General features: G+C 40.3%; 1 protein-coding gene across 2 annotated transcripts in view; it reads right to left on the minus strand.

The window, feature by feature from the left end:
• The window catches only part of LRBA (LPS responsive beige-like anchor protein), a 789979-nt gene that overhangs the window by 500387 nt on the left and 266599 nt on the right, over positions 1–22993 (minus strand). The gene's annotated exons all lie outside the window — the stretch shown is intronic.

The raw sequence follows: 22993 nt of genomic DNA on the forward strand, positions 1-22993 counted from the left end.
CAGATTTAAACGTAGCCAAGAAAATGTACAGGGAATAACAAGGTCATATTTGCCCCACATTAGGGATGGAGAGGTGAATGCTGTTATGGCAATATGAAAGAACTTAAAACAAAAAACTCAAACATTTCATCGATAGTTTGCCCTCAATGTCACCACTCTCTCAGCACCACTCCTAAGACACTTTGGTGAACAAAGCAATACAACACACACAGGCATACTTACTAGACATTATCTCAGCTGCTCTGTCAAACAAGCTGTTTTTACCCCCTTCTATATCTAACATCTTAACACCTCTAGAGGGTAATTTAATCTGCTCTGATGTGGCAGATAACAGTAAAACCAGAGGGTGATATCTATTTAAATCAATAGAAATACTCAGCCAAAACATAATAGGCTCAGCAGCAACAAAAACATTAGGGTGCGCTTTAAGTGTACTAGAAATAGAATCGGGATATTATTTTTTTTAGGCTTATAATTTTATTTTTATTAATATTTATAAATTTTAACCCAGAACACCATAGGTCACATTGTTTCTCATCAATTAAGAAAAATATAAAAAATAAAAATAAAATTACTTTATAAGTATATTATTCACTACGAAAATCACGTTAAAAATAATCTCCCATTAAAACAGCAAAGCTGGGTGGTAGCTTCTGGCAATCAAATAAAAAAGAAAAATAGAATAAATACTGTATAACCCAAGCAAGTATGCAGGATATCAATGTTGTCAGGCTTTTGTGAGGAAAGCCTAATATTTAGCAAAAGGCCTGTAAGGCATTTTGGTGGTTTGAGCCTGTAATGTGCATTAAAAACCCAGCCGCTTAGGTGTAGATGGCATTTCTAATTGTTAAACTCAGTATGAGCATATATTTTACTGGCAACTTTGCAAAAAGTCTTACTACCTCTATTTACTACATCAATGAAGTCCACTACAGGTAAATTAGACGATTCAACTTTGATTTTTAAGTGTAAGTTGACCTTTAAAAAAAAAAAAAAAAAAAGGTGAACGCTGTACACTCACCCCACTTGATTTCACTGCCCACACAGCTGGTGCAGGGGTCTGGGGATATGAAAATCATCTTCATCTTTCCCTTGTTTCCTAACAGACCCTGGGACGAATCAGAGCGATTCTGATTGGTCAAAGTGGTCAGGTGCCATTACATAACTAATCAGAATCACTGGATTGCATCCAATTCGCAACAGCAGGAGATTGTGACCGGCTCTCTATGGAGCCAGTTCACATATCTCCGCTGTGGCTTGGTGCAAATTTGCAAAGAAGCCCTGTGCATCTTTTGGTCCATTTCAGGTCTGAATTCAGCCCATAATTTAGACCTGAAACAGTGAACGAGGATGCACAGGACCCCTGATGTGAGCCGCATCGGCATTAGGTGTGAACTGAGCCTGAAAGGGTAAGGAGGGTTTATAGTAAAAGCATTTTTTTTTTTTTAAAGTTTAACTTACAATTTAAGGCTGAGAGATTATGTCACAAGTATGGACTCCAATCCAATCTGAGCCAACATTTCAACGTTAAATCAGAGAGAATAGTTGGGCAAAAGTTATTTTTTATCCCTAAAGCCTGGTAAACACTATCAGATTGTTGGCCAACCGAGCCTCTGGTTTTTGCTTTCAGGGCATGTGCCTGGATCTTGTCTTGCATACTAATGGCACACAATTGTCGGCCAACAAACATGAACGTAGTGACGTACTACGAGGAATTCCAGATCTCGAGTGCCACCCTTTGGGCCCCTTCTGCTAATTTTATGTTTGGTGAGCAATGATTCAGAGAATGCGTGTTTGTACTTTCAACTTTTGTGTGACGAACTTGTGTAATGTCACCCAAGACAACCCCCTGCCAACAGACTGATCATGTGTACGAGTCTTAAGACTAAAAAGCTTTTTTCAATACCTGGATAATTTGTTTGGCATACGTACACTTGCACATACTGTAGCATATAAAATAGTACCAATATATCATTATATAAAACGTCAAACGGTAAATACTGTATACCAGGCATGTCCAAAGTCTGGCCCTTGGGGCCAATAGCAGCCTGGTTTCAGATGGCCCACCTGGTGATCTTGACATATATATCTTTTGTGGCCCCCAACGAATCCCTGAGCACCTGGGGCCACAATAGATAGTATGCTGGCTGCCTTGGAGGGGACGGGACGAGTGCTGTGCATACAGGAAAGTATTTCCTGTGTAAAAAGGAAGTCCCATCCCCTGCGCTGCCATTGGACAACTGTTCTGTCCATCACAGCAGGCGGGACTTTCAATTAAAGAGGCCGTCGAGAAAACAGGAGTGAAGGTGCGTGTTATAAGACGATAAATACGGTATATCCAAATAACACGCCCAAGCTCATGTCTTCACCACACACAACCACAAAGGCAAGAGAATTTGTGTTGGGCTGTGTATTAGTGCTTGGAGGAACGCACTTAGACTGAATTTTATTGGTTTAAAGAATGTCAGGCAGAATGGTCAGCCCTCAAGCATGTTCACTTCATCAAATCTGTCCCTCTTTGAAAAAAGTTTGGACACCCCTACTGTATCCAGTGTATGTTGGTACATTAAAAAAATATTATTTTAAGAATTTGGAAAAGTGCATATTACTGTAGTTAATCTCTGAATACACATAATTTGGCATGGATATCTAGCCCAAGTTCAAAAAAATTGTTAAGTGATATCATAGCGACGTACAATTCCTTCTCCTTATGTTCACGCTGCAGTTACCCAATAAGCAATAGTAAAATAAAAAAATATATATTTTGATTTTCCTACTTCATAGCAGAAGGTTACACAGATTGGAAGCTTAATAATTTTTGAGCAATTATACAGTCATGTGAAAAATAAGTGCACCTCATAGAAACCGTTGACTTATTTTATATATTTGAATGTCAAACATTACATCTTTATTCAATTAGTGCCTACAGATAAAGGTAATACACCTTTAAAAACAAAATGACACATCACATTAATTGTCATGATCTAAAAACAGAAGGGATGAAAAAGCAGATTTGTCATATTACCTGTATGTACCACCACTTCAAATCCATTACTTTAGAATTCGGAATTACAGATTAGGTGCCAATGATTGGGGGGGGGGGAGTATGCAGGTAGGACCTTGGATCTCTAGGGTCTGATGTACTCTCCAGCGTTCAAAGCAAAGGGCGTACTTACTTTTTCAACGGTACACTATTACAGCTTTTTGTTTATTTCTTTTTTATAAATTATTTAAAAGGCAGATTTTCTGGTGTCCCTAACCAAGTATATCACCTTTATCTTTAGGCACCGTTTAAAGATCTAATGTTTGCCTGTTCAAATATGTTGAAAAAGTCAATATATAACAATATGTTCCTCTGGTATAATATGTGAAAAATAAGTCCACTTAGAAAAAGTCACAGTGTTTTCTATGAATACATCCACTTGTAAGATTTACCTTTTTTTTATATGTGCTTCATCAAACACAGCATGAGAGATTTACTAAAACTGGAGCACTCTGGTGCAGCTGTACATGGTAGCCAATCCGCAGCCAACTTCAGCTTGTTTAATAAAGCTTTGGTAATAAAACCTGGAAGCCGATTGGTTTTGTTACACCACTGCACCAGATTCTGTGTGCACCAGTTTTAGTAAATCTTGCCCAGGGTCACCACCATACCAGTACTTTTCAAGGAGGTATATTTAAGCCTAGATTCACACTTGTGCAATCGCATACATCGCATGTAAGACAGTCCTCAAGTGGAGAAAATATGGCACAACAGTGACATTTCCAAGAATTGGACGTCCCTCCAAAATTGATAAGTCAAGAAGAAAACTGGTCAGAGAGGCTGCAAAGAGGCCTACAGCAATATCTGGAAACTACTGGCTGTGTGGTACACATGACAAAAATCTCCTGTATTCTTCATATGTCTGGGCCACAGGGTAGAGTGGCAAGATGGAAGCCTTTTCTTACGAAGAAAAAAACATCTGAGCCTGGCTACATTTTGCAAAAACACATCTGAAGTCTCCCAAAGGCATGTGGGAAAATGTGTTATGGTCTGATGAAACCAAGGTTGAACTTTTTTGGATATAATTCCAAAAGATAGGTTTGGCGCAAAAACACTGCACATCACCAAAAGAAAACCATGCCCACAATGAAGCATGGTGGTGACACAATCATGCTTTTGGGCAGTTTTTCTTCAGCTGGAACAGGGGACTTCGTCAAGGTAGAGGGAATTATGAACAGTTCCAAATACCAGTCAATATTGGCACAAAACCGTCAGGCTTCTGCTAGAAAGTTGAACATGAACAGGAACTTCATCTTTCAGCATGACAACGACCCAACGCATACATCCAAATCAACAAAGGAATGGTTTCACCAGAAGATTAAAGTTTTGGAATGACCCAGCCAGAGCCCAGACCTGAATCAATTTGAAAAGCTGTGGGATGATATGAAGAAGGCTGTTCACAGGAGATGCCCTCGCAATCTGATATGGAGTGTTTTTGCAAAGAGTGGGCCAAGTCAAGATGTGCAATGCTGATAGACTCATACACAAAAAGACTGAGTGCTGTAATAAGATCAAAAGGTGCTTCAAAAAAAGTATTAGTTTATGCAACCATATTATTTTAGTTTATTTTTACTTCCCTCCAGATTTCAGTTTGTGTGTAGACTTTTTATATCCATTGTAACGCTAGGTTTCCACTATTGCGACAAGAAAGTCGCGCAATTTTGATGAGACTTGAAGAAATGCCTGTGAATTCTTGAGGTCTAAGTCACATCAAAGTTGGACCAAAGTAGTGAAGGGACTACTTTGAAGTCGCACAGATAAGAACTGTACTCATTGGAAATCATGGGGTACGACTTGCCATGCAATTTTGCAGTCTAAAGTCGCATGACAAGTTGCACTAGTGGAAACGTATCCTAACTGTTGTCACTGGCAACAATGCTGGGGATTATTACTGCTGTCACTGTCGCTAATGCTTATTGCTGCGATTGACACAAATTCTGGGGGCTATCGTGGCAATTTACACTAGTGCTGGTAGATTTTACTGCAGGGACTGACACTAAAACTGGGGACAACATTGCAGTCACTGACACAAATGCTGGGTGTTCTTTTTTACTCTGTCCACTGACATCAGTCCTGGGAGTTACATCTGTACATGAGCACTTCAGGACACATTTAAAATTAAGCAGGCATTACATGAAGGCTGAACATTCTTTTTTACTTAAAATTCTCAACGCTTGTGTTTGATTACATATAAAATAATTCCACATGTTTTACAAATATTTGAAAATTGCATTGCTAAGTACACTCATACAATTAGATGCATGTTGAATTGATAACGAAACATGCAAGTTTACACAGCAGAACATAACCAAATATATGACATATCAGGTCATCGGTAACAGTACTCCAAGTCTAAGGGGACTTTTTTTTCATGTGTCCAATTCAAGTCCTTCTTCCAATCAATACTAGAGTTTGGTTTCAAGAGGGGGGGTAATAAAAACTGCTTAAAATCCACCATCTACAAACCCAGAACAGATGATGGTCATTAGGATTTTGTTACCATCATGTATGGTGAGGCTGTATAAAATGTATCCTATTAGTACTTGGTCAGTCTGTTTGACAACTGCAGCACTGAAGACAAATGGCAGCTGTTGCCCTCTGAGGTCTGAAGTCATGTCTGCAGGGAGTTACAAACCCAAGTGGGTAAAAAAAGTATAGCTTGTTCATTAGACACTGCTTCAGGGAAAATGGTCAAAGCACATCAAAGAGCCAATTATTTTCATTATATTGTAAATATATACAAATACACTGCTGCATGTAACACTATAAAACATTGTAAACCAGGAAGACAGATTCTTTCAGTAAGATTCTGCAGGATGTGCACAGTAGCAACATAACTGAAACATGCAGCAATATGCATTTCAGGAATGCTGTTTTATTTTCCAGGCTGAATTAAACTGGTCAGTTTAGTTTGTAGTGACAGTACTACACACACACACACACACACACACACACACAGTTGTGCTCATAAGTTTACATACTCCGTCAAAATTTATGATTTCTTGGCCATTTTTCAGAGAATATGAATGCTAACAAAAACATTTCTTTCACTCATGGTTAATGTTTGGCTGAAGCCATTTATCAATCAAATGGGTTTACTCTTTAAATCATAATCACAACAGAAACTCCCCAAATGACCATGATCAAACATTTACATACCCCAGTTCAAATACCATGTATTGCCCCCTTTAACATCAATGACAGCTTAAAAGTATTTTGTGATATTTGTAGATGAGGCGGTTTATCTTCTCAGATGGTAAAGCTGCCCATTCTTCTTGGCAAAAAGCATCCAGTTCCTGTAAATTCTTGGGCTGTCTTGCATTAACTGTATGTTGATCTTCCCAGAGTGGCTCAATGATATTGAAGTCAGGAGACTGAGAAGACCACTCCAGAACCTTCATTTTACTCTGCTGTAGCCAATGACAGGTCGACTTGGCCTTGTGTTTTGGATCATTGTCATGTTGGAATGTCCATGTCCCATGTGCAGCTTCCTGGCTGATGAATGAAAACGTTCCTCCAGTATTTTTTCATAACATACTGCATTCATCTTGCCATCAATTTTGACCAAATTTCCTGTGTAGCTCATACATCCCCAAAACATCAGCGATCCACCTCCGTTTTTCACAGTAGGAATGGTGTACCTTTCACCATAGGCCTTGTTGACTCCTCTCCAAATGTAGCGGATATGGTTGTGGCCAAAAAGAACAATTTTGGTCTCATCACTCCAAATGACTTTGTACCAGAAGGTTTGAGGTTTGTCTCTGTGCTGCTTGGCGTATTGTAAGCGGGATACTTTGTGGCATTTGTGTAGTAATGGCTTTCTTATAGCGACTCGAACATGCAGCCCATCTTTCTTCAAGTGTCCCCTTATTGTGCATCTTGAAACATCCACACCACATGTTTTCAGAGAGTCCTGTTTGTCATCTGAAATTATTTGTGGCTTTTTCTTTGCATCCCAAACAATTTTCCTGGCTGTAGTGGCTGCTTTCCCCATGACTCAGAATCCAGAAACGTCAGCAGTCCAGAAACTCATTGACCTTTTATACACACACACTAATTACAAGCTAACAGATCACACAGATTCCACCTGTAATGTGACCTATAAGCTGTACAAGTCAATTGAAAAACAAACTGAAATCTTTCAGGGAGGGGAAGTAAAAAATAAAAAAATAAAATAATGTGGTTGCATAAGTGTGCACACCCTCTTATAACTGGGGATGTAGCTGTGTTCAGAATTAAGCAATCACATTCAAACTCGTGTTAAATAGGAGCCAGTACACATCTGCCATCATTTAGAGAGCAAGCCTCTTATTAACCCCAAATACAGTTCTGCTGTTCTAGTAGGTCTTTCCTGACTTTTTAGTTGCATCCTACAGCAAAAGCCAAGGTCCGCAGGAGAGCTTCCAAAGCATCAGAGGGATCTCATTGTTAAAAGGTATCAGTCAGGTGAAGGGTGCAAAATTATTTCCAAGGCATTAGATATACCATGGAACACGGTGAAGACTGTCATCAAATGGAGAAAATATGGCACAACAGTGACATTACAAAGAACTTGACGCCCCTCCAAAATTGATAAAGAGTCAGGGAGGCTGCCAAGAGGCCTACAGCAACATTAAAGGAGATGCAGGAATATCTGACAAGTATTGGCTGTGTGGTACATGTGAAAACAATGTCCCATATTCTTCATATGTCTGGGCTATGGGGTAGAGTGGCAAGACAGAAGACTTTTACAAAGAAAAACATTCATGCAAGGATACATTTTGCAAAAACACATCTGAAGTCTCCAAAAAGCACGTGGGAAAAATGTGTTACGGTCTGATGAAACCAAGGTTGAACATTTTTGGCTATAATTCCAAAATATATGTTTGGCGCAAAAACAATACTGCACATCAACAAAAGAACACCATACCCACAGTGAAGCATGGTGGTGGCAGCATCTTGCTTTGGGGCTGTTTTTCTTCAGCTGGAACAGGGGCTTTAGTCAAGGTAGAGGGAAATTATGACCAGTTCCAAATAGCAGTCAATATAGCACAAAACCTTTAAGCTTCTGCTAGAAAGCTGAACATGAAGAGAAACTTCACCTTTCAATATTAGAACGACCCAAAGCATACATCCAAATCAACAAAGGCATTGCCTTACCAGAAGAAGATTAAAGTTTTGGAACGGCACAGCCAGACCCCAGACTTGATTGAAAATCTGTGGGGTGATCTGAAGAGGGCTGTTCACAGGAGATGCACTCGCAGTCTGAAAGTTTTGGAATGTTTTGGCAAAGAGTGGGCAAATATTGCCAAGTCAGGATGTGCCATGCTGATAGACTCATACCCAAAAAGACTGAGTGCTGTAATACAATCAAAAGGTGCTTCAAACAAAGTATTGGTGTGCACACTTATGCATTCATATTTTTTTATTATTACTTTCTTCCACCTAAAAGATTTCTGTTTGTTGTTCAACCAAATTGTACAGATTATAGGTCACATTAAAGGTGGAAAAAAAATCTGAAATTATTCATCTTGGTCTAATTTTTTTACATCACAAAACCTAACATTTTAACAGGAGTGTGTAGATTTTTTATAAACACTGTATATCAAAATTTTGTTTTTGTCGTTTTGTTCCCTTAATGGATGAAACAGCCTATCACAAAATGCTGACACCAATGTTACCAATATTCATCTCATTTGTTAAAGAAAATTTCTAGGCATTTAACCCTACCCAATAAAAGTTTTCATTGTTTCTTTGGATTTAAAAAAAATAAAATAAAAAAAAAAAACACACATTTTACATTTAAACTCCCTGTTTACTTACCTAAACCCAAAGTCAGTGGAGCACCAGATCCAAAGTCCATCTATTCTTTACTGCAGGGGAGAGCTCCTTTTATGGGTGTCCACGTTGCTGCCTGAGTAACGTGGACACTTTGTATTGGCGGTCTTCTCAGAACACACGTACAGCATAACATCAAGAAGGGGTGACTTAACAGTGTGACATATAAAAAATAAATAAAAAAAGAAGTGCATGCCTACGCAGTCTGTGTAATGCAGCAGGCCCACATTTTTTCCTCAATGCACCAATTTTACACTGCTCTGATGAAAAAAAAATTGCAAAAGCGTGTATGCGTTTATTTATTTTAACGCATTTTTTGGTGGGTATTCTGGAATCCTGACTCCCAGAATGCACCTGTGAAACGTGAACATGCGACTCAAAAAAACACACTTTAAAAATGTGAACCAAAAATGCAGCATTTATAAACGCACAGTATTGCCAGCATATTGGTGTGAAGAGTTGTAAAAGATAAAAAAAAAAAAAGGGAGTACTTTTTTTTAATGTGTTTTTGTTCCGCTTTTTAAACACCAAAAGCACACCAAATACTTATCAGTGTGAAAGGGCCTTTTAGTGACCAGAGTAACGCAGCTCAACGCACCTGATGTAAATAAACCGTTATAAATGTACAAGTCAGGTTTGGGGCACATGCACATCAGAGCAGATGGCCATATACTGCCAAATAAGGAGCATAGACTGTAATCTCTAAGGAGCAGGTCCCTCTGATTCCTACTGTATTAAGGTGCATTGTACCTCAATTTGTAAAGCGCTGCGTAAACTGTTGGCGCTATATAAATTCTGTATAAGAATAATAATAATAATGAAAAGGTTGGCAGTAAGCAAGACTTTACAGATATCCAATTCAAAGATCATTGATTCTTCTCCAAATAATAATATTAAAGGGGTTGTAAAGGCAAAAAAAAAATTCCTAAATAGCTTCCTTTACCTTAGTGCAGTCCTCCTTCACTAACCTCATCCTTTCATTTTGCTTTTAATTGTCCTTATTTCTTCTGAGAAATCCTCACTTCCTGTTCTTTGGTCTCTAACTCCACACAGTAATGCAAGGCTTTCTCCCTGGTGTAGAGTGTCGTGCTCGACCCCTCCCCTGGAATACAGGAGAGTCAGGACGCTCTCTACGTTGCAGATAGAGAAAGGAGCGGTGTGTTAGTGGGCATCCTGACTCTCCTGTAGTCCAAGGAAGGGGTCGAGCATGACACTCCACACCAGGGAGAAAGCCTTGCATTACTGTGTGGAGTTACAGACAGAAGAACAGGAAGTGATGATTTCTCAGAAGAAATAAGGATAAGGACAATTAAAAGCAAAATCGAAGCATGAGGTAAGTGAAGGAGGACTGCACTAAGGTAAAAAAAAGCCATTTAGGAAAAAAAATGTTTACCTTTACAACCCCTATAAACACAATTTGCAAGAGTAAATGCCTTACTGGCTGGATCACCAGGTCAAATGTAAAAAAAAAAAAGCCTAAAAAAGAAAAATTAATGCAGTCACCACATTTAAGGATTGTGGTACCACTCTGACAGCTGAGCAGGGCCAGCTTGCCAAGTGTCAGCTTCAGACTGACAGCTCTCCAGCTCCCTATCATCCTCCACACAGTTCTTTTGTCACAGCGTGGTCCTTATGCTTACCTCTGATACTTGCCATGTAAGAGGATATTTTTCTTATTGATTTAATACATGTTCTTAACACTCCGACCTTCTGTTCTACTTCCATAGTTTGCATCCGATGGATTAATCTGATACTCACAAGCTGCTGCAGAACTGGTTACAACTGCTTCCCAGACATAATTGGACTTTGCGTCTATCTGATTTGATCAAATCTATTTAATTTGATGCGCATTGATGGGGCTGCACTGATAATCAGGGCACTGCCTTGAACTAGGCAAAGAGAACTGTGTCAACAGGCCCAACAACAATGGTCAAAAAGACCCAGTTTCAGGGTGCTCTTGCAAGAACCTTGCGGCCGAAAGCTGTATCCACAGAAGATTGGACATCCACCTGATAGAACAACGTAAGAACAGAGGACCAAGTGGTGGCCTTACAAAGCTGGACTACAGAAGCCGGAAACTGAAATGCCAGAAAACGCTCACCAGTCTAGGGGAATGGGAACATAAAAGTGCAGGAGGAGATTTGTCGTTGAAGATATAAGCTCTAGCAATCATATTTGTATCTGTCAGTATTGTGTGCTTGGAACCAGGGTATCCCCTTTGAGGTCTCGAGGACAGGAAAAATAGAGGATCCATCAGTGCGAGCAAAGCTGGCCAGGCAATAAAGAGAGAGATTTCCTTCGGATGCTTTGTAACAGGGCATAAGGATGGCAGGGCTATGAGGAACTGCCACATACAAGAGAGACACTTCCACTCTTGCAAACATAATAGCAACCAAAAAAACTACTTTGTGGGAAAGGTCATCTAAGGGAATATCTCTGATGGGTTCAAAGGGTGGTTTCTGCAGGGCAGAGGAAACCAAGCACAGTGCCCAAGGACGCACAGGGATCCACATTGGGGGGCAGAAATGAAGTCATGAACATGCCTAATGAACAGACAATAACATTGTGGAGGAGGAACCCTACTCCGATCTTTGGCATCGCACATTTTAACAGTATTAACAGTGCCTCGAGTAGAGTATACATTGAGACGGATGCCTCACTTAACTTTACATAATTAACAGCCAAACAAAGGGAGGGAAAAAAAGAAAAACTGAGGAGGGGGGGGGGGGTGGGACAGGGCCAATGATTGTTTTAGGTCACGGTGGTAACGCTGCACTGTTAGATACTTGGTCCAAATATTTTGATCCCCCTGGTGAGCTGTACCCGAGAAGTGCCCTCATGTAAAATGATCATGACAGGGCACCCACTGACCCAGGCTGAGTGAAGAGCAGCAATTGGGCAGAGCACACACACAACTTGGAGGGACAGGCTGGTGCTCAGAGAGCGCATACTCGGGACACTTTTCTGCGCCCCTCTATGCCACGGCTACATTGACATAGTAGCTATAGAGTTCTCTGTGGTATAGAAAAGTGTTCATTGTATTTTTAATAGTAATGATGTGTATTTATATATTTGCTCCTATGTTCTGCCGTTTTATTTTTCTAAAATAAAATAAAAATGTTATTTGAAAAAAAATTATAAATAAATCACTGGGGGGCAGCAGGTGAGCAGAGGCATGCCATGTAGAGTTCCCCCATCCTCCTCCTCTCTGAGCTGCGGACGTTTTATGTGTGTGCATGCCGACTGGATGCCGGTCCCTTGTGTGGGATGAATGGATCAGGTAGATTGGGGATGGTGGGAATTTACAGAAGGGTTTTTCATCCAGGGTGACATTTTCTGCCAGGCTGGAATGAGAGGAGGGAGGAAGTTTATCTGAAGTTCCGCTCTTCTACCACTGCTGGGACACCTCACATCCAGGGAGGGGGACACATTCCCACAGACTGGAAATTCCTAATTGCCAACACGCACCCAGAGCTTTCGGTCTGCTGTGTGCTTCATACATTGGGGGGGCTTCAGTGTTTATATAGTACATGGGATGATTGGGGGCAGTATATACAGTTGCAATAAAAAGTATGTGAACCCTTTTGGAATGATATGAATTTCTGCACAAATTGGTCATAAAATGTGATCTGATCTTCATCTAAGTCACAACAATAGACAATCACAGTCTGCTTACACTAATAATACACAAATAATTAAATGTTACCATGTTTTTATTGAACACACCATGTAAACATTCACAGTGCCGGTGGAAAAAGTATGTGAACCCCTAGACTAATGACATCTCCAAGAGCTAATTGGAGTGAGGTGTCAGCCAACTGGAGTCCAATCGATGAGATGAGATTGGAGGTGTTGGTTACAGCTGCCCTGCCCTATAAAAAAACACACACCAGTTCTGGGTTTGCTTTTCACAAGAAGCATTGCCTGATGTGAATGATGCCTCACACAAAAGAGCTCTCAGAAGACCTACAATTAAGAATTGCTGACTTGCATAAAGCTGGAAAGGGTTATAAAAAGTATCTCCAAAAGCCTTGCTGTTCATCAATCCGTAATTAGACAAATTGTCTATAAATGGAGAAAGTTCAACACTGCTGCTACTCTCCCTAGGAGTGGCCGTCCTGTAAAGATGACTGCAAGAGCACAGTGCAGACTGCTCAATGAGGTGAAGAAGAATCCTAGTGTCAGCTAAAGACTTACAAAAGACTCTGGCATATGCCAACATCACTGTTAGCGAATCTATGATACGTAAAACACCAAACAAGAATGGATTTCATGGGAGGATACCACAGAGGGAGCCACTGCTGTCTAAAAAAAAGCATTGCTGCACGTTTACAGTTTGCACAAGAGCACCTGGATGTTCCACAGCAGTACTGGCAAAATATTCTGTGGACAGATGAAACCAAAGTTGAGTTGTTTGGAAGAAACACACAACACTATGTGTGGAGAAAAAGAAGCACAGCACGCAACATCAAAACCTCATCCCAACTGTGAAGTATGGTGGTGGGGGCATCATGGTTTGGGGCTGCTTTGCTGCATCAGGGCCTGGACGGATTGCTATCATCGAAGAAAAAATGAATTCCCAAGTTTATCAAGACATTTTGCAGGAGAACTTAAGGCCATCTGTCCACCAGCTAAAGCTCAACAGAAGATGGGTGTTGCAACAGGACAACGACCCAAAGCATAGAAGTAAATCAACAACAGGATGGCTTAAACAGAAGAAAATACACCTTCTGGAGTGGCCCAGTCAGAGTCCTGACCTCAACCCGATTGAGATGCTGTGGCATGACCTCAAGTGATTCACACCAGACATCCAAGAATATTGCTGAACTGAAACAATTCTGTAAAGAGGAATGATCAAGAATTACTCCTGATCGTTGTGCATGTCTGATCTGCAACTACAGGAAACGTTTGGTTGAAGTTATTGCTGCAAAAGGAGGTTCAACCAGTTAATAAATCCAAGGGTTCACATACTTTTTCCACCTGCACTGTGAATGTTTACATGGTGTGTTCAATAAAAACATGGTAACATGTTGTGTGTCATTAGTTATTAGTTTAAGCAGACTGTGATTGTCTATTGCTGTGACTTGGATGAAGATCAGGTCACATTTTATGACCAATCTGTGCAGAAATCCATATAATTCCAAAAGGGTTCACATACTTTTTATTGCAACTGTAATTTATGGGGTGAATGGGGGTGGGGGGTCAGTATACATCATACATGGGGATCAGTGTATATGGGGGGGGGGGTCCGTGTATATATAGTACATAGGAAGATGGTGGGGAGGGGTGTGTTAGTGTATGTATAATACATGGGGTGATGGGGGTCAGTGTATACATAATATATGGGGGTCAGTATTTATATAATATATGGGGTCAGAGTATATCTAATACATGGAGGCAGGGGTCAGTGTGTATATAATAGATGGGGTGGGGAGTCAGTGTGTAATACATGGGGTAATGGGGGGAATCAGTATATAAAATACATGGGGTGATTTGGAGGGGGGCAGTGGCACATGTGCATTTTAATTGAATGACATCAGTATTTTCTTAAAATACAATAAATGTGCTAAGGGAGTAAGGGGTTTAATATTGTACCAGTGGAAGGGAGTACTAAAAGTATATGGGTTAGGGGGCACAAATCACTTGATTTGCCCCAGGTCCCGACAACCCACGCTACGCCACTGCAATGTACCTATAGTTGAAGAAAATGACAAAAAGCTAATGCCACCTGTGTAACCCAATACATTTGGTTACTTTATTGCTATTTGAGTAGATTGTTAAGGGATTTTTTTTAAAGTGGTTGTAAAGGCAGACGTTTTTTTATTTTAATGCATTAGAATAAAAAAAAACTGTGTGCGGCAGCCAATACACCCCCCCCCCCCCCACACACACACACACACACACTTATATATTTATCTGTGCCCCATCTCTATCCAGCGATGTCCACGAGTGCCTCAACTGTCCGGGATTGGCTGAGACACAGCAGCGGCGCCAAACTCTGTTAGCCAATCAGGAGAGAGGGAGCGGGGCCGTACTGTGGCTCCATGTCTGAACAGATACACAGAGCTTCAGCTCAGCTTGGGGGCACTCAACAGGATGGAGGGGCCAGGAGCACCGAAGGACCAGATAAAAGGAGGCTCTGGGCTGCTCTGTGCAAAACCACTGCACAGAGCAGGCAAGCATAACATTTTCTATTAAAATAACAAACAAGACTTTACAATCACTTTAAGAGCAGTAAGGCCCCTTTCACGCGGTCAGACCGTTCAGGTCCACCGGTCAGTTTTGTTGGCTGACCTGAACGGCCGCTCCATGCATGCCTATGGAGAGTCGGATGTCAGCGGAGACATGTCCGCTAGACGTGGGTGGGTGGGGGGTCCGATCGGGACCCCCCCCCCCCCGGTACATGCGGAGGTCTGGTCCGCTCGGGGAGCGATCCGGGACGACGGCGCGGCTATTTGTTTATAGCCGCTCCGCCGCGATCGCTCCCCGGAGCTGAAGAACGGGCTTCCCCGTGCTTCACTGTGTCGGCGCATCGATCGCGTCATCCCCTTTATAGGGAAGACACGATCGATGACTTCATTCATTCCTACAGCCACACCCCCCTACACTAGTAAACACACACAAAGTAAACCCTAACTCATACAGCGCCCCCTGTGGTTAACTCCCAAACTGCAACTGTCATTTTCACAATAAACAATGCAATTTAAATGCATTTTTTGCTGTGAAAATGACAATTGTCCCAAAAATGTGTCAACATTGTCCGAAGTGTCCGCCATAATGTCGCAGTCACGAAAAAAATCGCTGATCGCCGCCATTAAAAATAAAAAAATAAAAATGCAAAAAAACTATCCCCTATTTTGTAAACGCTATAAATTTTGCGCAAACCAACCGATAAACGATTATTGCGTTTTTTTTTACCAAAAATAGGTAGAAGAATACGTATCGGCCTAAACTGAGGAAAAAATATTTTTTTATATATGTTTTTGGGGGATATTTATTACAGCAAAAAGTAAAAAATATTGCATTTTTTTCAAAATTGTCGCTCTATTTTTGTTTATAGCGCAAAAAATAAAAACCGCAGAGGTGATCAAATACCACCAAAAGAAAGCTCTATTTGTGGGGAAAAAAGGACGCCAATTTTGTTTGGGAGCCACGTCGCACGTCCGCGCAATTGTCTGTTAAAGCGACGCAGTCCCGAACTGTAAAAACCCCTTGGGTCTTTAGGCAGCAATATGGTCCGGGGCTTAAGTGGTTAAATGACATTTTTGAAAAACAAAGTTTTTTTCATGCTGAAAAACGATCGTGTGTATGCGGCATAAGACTTATTGAACACAATATGAACCATCAATACTGAGGTTCTAAGGTAGATTAATACTGCCAACAACTGAAAATTCAAAACATAGCAAAAAGTTATAATGTTGCAACTTTTAAAAGAAATGTGGGCCGATATCAAAATTAAGAGATGTAGACACAAAATAGATAAAATAAGATAACATTTAAATTTTTATGTCAGTTGACTGCAGCAGCCTAATTTTCTAGGTATTAGTCAATCCCTTTTTCTGCTCTTACATTTTTGTTAGCACAGGGTACCACCTCCTACGCTTTTCACACTGCATGGGGTAATACAGGCAACTATGTTTTCACACCAAGTTGTTCTTATGGGTCCGCCATTTATAATCTATGATAGGCTTACCTTAGCTTGTGATCTGGGAAACAGAAGGCCACACACTTAAACCCCTTTTATACTATGTTGCTTTACAGGTGCTATAGCACTAAAAAAAGCGCCTGTAAAGCACCTCTCCTTTCACTCCACTTTGAAAGCCTGATGGCTTTCACACTGGAGCGGTGCACTGGCAGGATCCTCAAAAAAGTCCTGCAAGCAGCAACTTTGAGGTGCTGTAGGCAGTTAGCGGGGGTTAAAAGTGTCCCATTTTAACTCTCTTATGGCCGTTAGCGGGGGTTAAAAGCATCCTGCTATCGGCCGAAATGCACCATAAAAACAATGGTAAAGCGCCGCTAAAAATAGCGTAGCTTTACCGCCGATGCCCGGGCACTGCCAGTGTAAAAGTGCCCTTATTTTCCGGTATATTGGCTACTTATAGCAAACATTTAATCCACTTCAACTACGTATCAATATTTTAAACACAGCTAAAGATGGTCCTACAAGTTCAACAAAATACCACTTTCTGGGGATTAATATGCCTTACTCATCCTGTATGGATAAACTTCCAAACTCTTCAATTTCAATTTCACAAACTGATTCCCTTTCAGCCCCGGAAGATTTTACCCCCTTCCAGATCAGAGCATGTTTTACAATTTGGCACTGCGCCGCTTTAACCGACAATTGCGCTGTCAGGCAAAGCAATATTTTTTTACTTTCATCTATAATAAATATCCCCAAAAATGTTTAAAAAAATAAATAAATTTCTTCATCAATTTAGGGCAATATATAGTCTTCTACATATTTTTGGTAAAAAAATAAATCACAAATAAGCGTATATTGATTGGTCTGCACAAAAGTTATAGCGTCTACAAACTATGGGAAAGATTTATGCATTTTTTTTTTTTTTTTACTAGTAATGGAGACGCTCTGCGATATTGTGGCGGACAGATTGGACACTTGACACATTTTTGAAACCATTGACATTTATACAGCGATCAGCGCTATAAAAATGCACTGATTACTGTGTAAAGGTCACTGGTAGGGAAGCAGTTAAAACTAGGGGGCGATCAAGGGGTTAAATGCGTGTTCCCTAGATGTGTTCCAACTGTATGGGGATGTGACTGACTGAGGGGAGACATATCGTTGTTCCTACTTAGTAAGAACATAACTATATGTTGTTCCCTCTCCCTGACAGAACAGGGATGTGTGTTTATACACACACAAATCCCCACGCATGCCATGCACAGCTAGGTCCGGGTGCGCCCTCTGGCGGCTCTTAAAGGGTAGAGGGTTTCGCCCAGCAGAGCAATTGTGCCGACATACAGTACATCAGCATGAGCTGGTCGGCAAGCGGTTAAAAACATAAAATAAAAAAACAATTCTTTCACCAACTGGCCAGAAAAATACACCTTATTTATTGCCTGGCGCACAGCCAATCCGATGGCTAAACAATTTACTTTCTACTCGCACCCCCATAAATCTCACTCACAAATAGACAATTTTTTTGTAAACGCTTCAACTCTGGTCAGGATCCAACATTCAAACTATATCCTTGTCAGATCATGCCCCGATTACCATATCACTTGCCCCTTCTGACTCTTAAATCGTGCCACTGGCAGACTATTTTCTTCTTAACCACAGGAAGGTTTTACCCCCTTCATGACCAGGGCATTTTTTTCTATTCCACACTGTGCTTCTTTAATTGGCAATTGCTTGGTCATGCAACACTGAACGCAAATTAAATTTATATATTTTTTTCTTTTGGTGTCAATTGATCACCACTGGGTTTTTTCTTTTTATTTACCAAAAAAAAAAAAGACAGAAAATTTTGAAAAAAATAAATATTGTCTACTTTGTTATAAAACCTATCCAATCAAAAATGTCTCCACAAATGTAATCCAAAATGTATTCTGCTACATGTCTTTGGTAAAACCAAACCGCATTTTTTGGCACACTATACTATACTATAGTTAAGATACGGATCTGTACAGACACTATACTCAGGGCCGATCCGCCCTATAGGCTCACTATGCAAGCCGCTTAGGACCCCGCAAAGCTGTGGAGGGCCCCCCAAATTACTAGAGGCCCCGCCTGGTGAGAAGTTATTTTCGGCTCCTCACCTCGCTGGCTGCATGGGAGAAGAGGTAAGAAGTCAGCACTCCCATGTGACATGTCACTGTCGGCAGCCCCCCCACTTCTCAACTTTAATGTGACATGTCATTTTGATTAGGGCCCCAGGGAGGTCAGGATCGGCACTGACTATACTGTACTAGTAATGGCAGTTATTAACAATTTATAGTGCGACATAGCGTGCCAGAGAGGGACAGTAACTGACACAAATACAGTTATCACGGTCACTAAGGGGCTTATTTACTAAAGCTGGAGAGCGCAAAACCAGGCTCACTTCTGCACAGAAACCAATCAGCATCCAGATTTTATTCCCAAAGCTTAATTAAACAAGCTGGGGTTGGAAGCAGATTGGTTTCTATACACAAGTGAGCCCAATTTTGCACTCTGAAAATCCCCATGTGCCAATTACAGGCCAATAAGCCCTACTGAATTCCGACAAAGATTTTCATTAAACTGATAGATCTCAGACTAAACAAGATGAAGGGAATAGTCAGCTGTAAAAGATGATATCTGAATGATGCCTTTAGCTGGAGGGATCATTCAAAAATACCCACTGAAAGTCAATGACTTCATGTATTTGAGAATGTGTACAAATTAAACCTTTGTTTTTAACCCAAACTGTTAGACAGGATAATTTGGCTGGTTGGCAAGTTGAGCAGGGAATTTTCTTTGGTTTTGAATGACATGTGTCGCCCTTCCATGTGCTTCTTGCTGCGAAGGCCAGTTATAGGTAGGGGCAGTGGCCATTTGTACTGCACTCGCACTACCCTGCTTTTTGACATCTACATAGAGCCCTTAGCAGCATGCATTAAAAAGAATAGTACAATTCATGGTATTCCGCTTCAAAATAGGGAATTTAAAGGGGTTGTAAAGGAAAACATTTATTTTCATAATAAGCATCCTTTACCTGCAGGCATTCCTCTTTTCACTTCCTCATTGTTAGTTTTTGCTCAGAAGTTGCTCTATTTCTTCTCTGTTCTGTTCACTTCCTGCTTGTCCGATTTTACTGACCACCGTGAAGGGAGGCTTTACTGCGGAGGTCAGTAACGTGCTCACCCCCTCCTGGGAACTACATCTGTGTGACAGGACGCTCTCTACGTGTTAGAGACTTCAAGGAGGTGTGAATTATTGGGCAATGTAGTTCTTACATGAACGAGCGATGCAAACCAGGAAGTGAATGAGAGAACAGAAACTAGAATGCCGGAGGTGATATAGATGAAGGAATTTAATAGGTATTTACTTGTTTTTTTAACAGAATCATTACACTATTCTGTCTGTCTACCTTGCAGTCATTAATTTTAGGCAAAACTAATTTTTCCTTTACAAACCCTTTAAGATTTTATTATTTGCTGACAATGGCCTCCTTACGCTTACTCAACTCCATGTCACCCTCCTTAGTCTCCATAAAGAATAAATATTATGGCTCACTCTAGAGCTACAAAATCAATAATACCAAAACAGAGGCTCATCTTAAGATCACTTAACACGACCTAACACTAACATATCCCTATACCTGGAAATCATCAGCTTTGAGATAACTGGGTGTGAAACGGATGCCCACTTTGATGTCTCCCCCTCAATTCCAACATCAAGAAACTTCTGTCTCAATGCAAACCACTTCTGCCCACAAACAATGCCTTGCTTGGCAAGCTGTTAATACAACCCTTTGACATCTGGATTCCTTTTAAATGTAAAATGTTTTTCGGGTCCACATCTAACCACTTTTTCTAAGACATTGCTTGGAAAAAGCCTTATTTTGGAAAATGCCCGAACACCCTTACCTAACGGATCTCAAGTCCAGGATCAGAAACATGCAGAGGATGGAATATATTACAGCCATCATCAATGACTCAGTAGACAAACACACCGAGATATTTTGGAATAGCCCCCATAGCTCATTATTATTATACAGGATTTATATAGTGCCAACAGTTTGTGCAGCGCTTTACATCAGGGAAGACAGTACAGTCACAATATAATTCAATACAGGAGGGATCAGAGGGCCCTGCTCTTTAGAGCTTACAGTCTCATCTTAGTAAAATGTCTTCTGTACCTCCCCCAGGCTCTGGATATCAGGTGTGCGATGCTCAAACCCTAAATGGCACCCAAGGACTCCCGTTCTTTATCTCTCTACCCCCCTCCCCACCCTAGATTGTTTTTTCTGCCTTGTATTATTGCTCTTTTCCACTGACTGACATTTGGACTTCACTATCATTCCACTTGTGATAGTATCTCTTTAGCCACACTTTTACTTCAGTTGAATGTGTTTGATAATGGCACTTGTTTGATTCGCTGGGAAGAGTGGTTCACTCCCAAACCTTGGCTTTTCTCATCTTTGCCTTTTTATTATAAAAAGACACACACACACACATTATATATATATAATGTGTGTGTGTGTGTGTTATTATCCATGTTTTATGACTTATGACAAGCAGACTGACAAAGTTACGGTGTACACTCCTGTTGCCTTACAGACTTGTACGTATTGTTCCACAGTGCCTTACCTCTTTGTTGTAATTCTCTAAAATAATATTCTTAATAAAAATACAGTTAAAAAAAAAAAGACACTTTCTGATAAAACAAGAATGATTTAATATCAGCACGGTTCACAATCACGCTACTTTTTGTCCTTTCTGCATGTTTACCAGACTGTAAGGATAAAGAAATTATGTAGAACCAAGGGCCTTTTATCCCCAGTTTAAGAGAAAAATAACATACATTAACACTGCTTAACTTTGATTTTAATATGACAGCTAAATCTGTCCAGATTTCAAAAGAAAGGCTGCTGTAGAATATTTATTACAGTAACAAATCCTTGAAGTGTTATACAAAATTCATTAGTTTTCCTTAATCAATTCTTGCATCAACATGCACATTAGCCTGTGACAGACTAATTCAAGAAAAGCAATTACAACTCCATACCTTATGTATAAAGACGACATAAAACAACTGTGTTAAACCAGGAAAACACAATCAAAATGCAAAGAAAAACAGATTAGGGGTGATTTATTTCAATTTTTTTTCAACTGAAGTTAATTACAAGAAACTTAATAAAGAGTAAACCATTTAATGTTTCCCAGCATGCAATAGTTTCAGAGGAAAATAAGTAATGTTCTATGCCGCATAAGAATGAGCTACAAAACATTCTACTTCTAAAAATTGGAAGTGTTTTTCCAACATCCTCACATGATCCAAAAAGAAGCAGGAAATGCTTTAACTATTGTATTATGAACACAACACACCACAAGACTGGCATGCATTAGGACTACTGCAAAACTAGGCAACTATAGGGAATAAGCAGTGCAACAAGGTTTACAAGATACATGCATAGGAGGAACACAAGTGCCATTCAGCCAGTAGGCTATCAGTGTCAGGTTAAACAGGTAAATTCAGCCCTCTGCATTGTGCTTACAGTACAGGGGTACTTGTATCCAACCTTTTGGTAAACGCCAAAGTTGAAGTACACTGACCTTTAACTCCACAGTTACTTATTTACTTTTTTTCTAAGCAGCAGCCTCCTTAACAGTTTACGGCCCGTCCAACATTTTTTTTTAGAAATGGCTGTGTGCCTTATTACTGTGCCAACATAGCCTTAAATGGGGCATATGAAGAATTGTTGACGGCATTTTGTCATACCATGCAGTAATCAACTGTGAAATACAGTACATTGAACCTGTTCTTTTAAGTCCAATTAGCTTTTCAAGGTGTCCTGAAGCACTATATTATAACTGTTATACTGGACAAAGTAACAAATGTATTGTATATTCCTCAGTATACAGTGTAAAATTCCCACATTGTAATAGAAGAATTATGTAGCCTCCTAATGTAGGGGCCAGTACACTAAAACACATTTAATTATTGATTGGGTAACATAATACTTGTATGTGAAGGTTACAACGTGTAGTTAAAAAGCAGTTTGATAAGCTCAACTGAGTATATCCTAAAGATCTGGACACACTGACCACTGTGTATATGTTTCATTTTATCCAGTAACTCAGATGTTCAGAGTTGAACAGCCATGTTGTAACAGTAGGGAGCCAAATTAAAACACACTTTTTTGAGCAGTCTCCATATTTAAAGCTTTGTTTCCTGTCAGGAAGAGTTTTCTTTCAATGCATAGCCCAATCAGCAGGGAGCTCCTAGAATTAAGTGCCAGTTGATATTACTTTGTTTTGCATCAACCACCCTTGAGGATAGTGTTCAAAGATTTCACAAAGAGGTCAGAATGGTCTCATCCTTCTGACTAGACTGGCAAGCCACAGGGTGCACCTTTTTCTATGAATTTCACCTTATATAGTTATGTTTTTTGAACCCTAGTGTGCTGGAGTCACTACAGGAAG

The sequence above is a fragment of the Rana temporaria genome, chromosome 1, assembly GCF_905171775.1.
Source record: "Rana temporaria chromosome 1, aRanTem1.1, whole genome shotgun sequence".
NCBI classification, from domain to species: domain Eukaryota; kingdom Metazoa; phylum Chordata; class Amphibia; order Anura; family Ranidae; genus Rana; species Rana temporaria.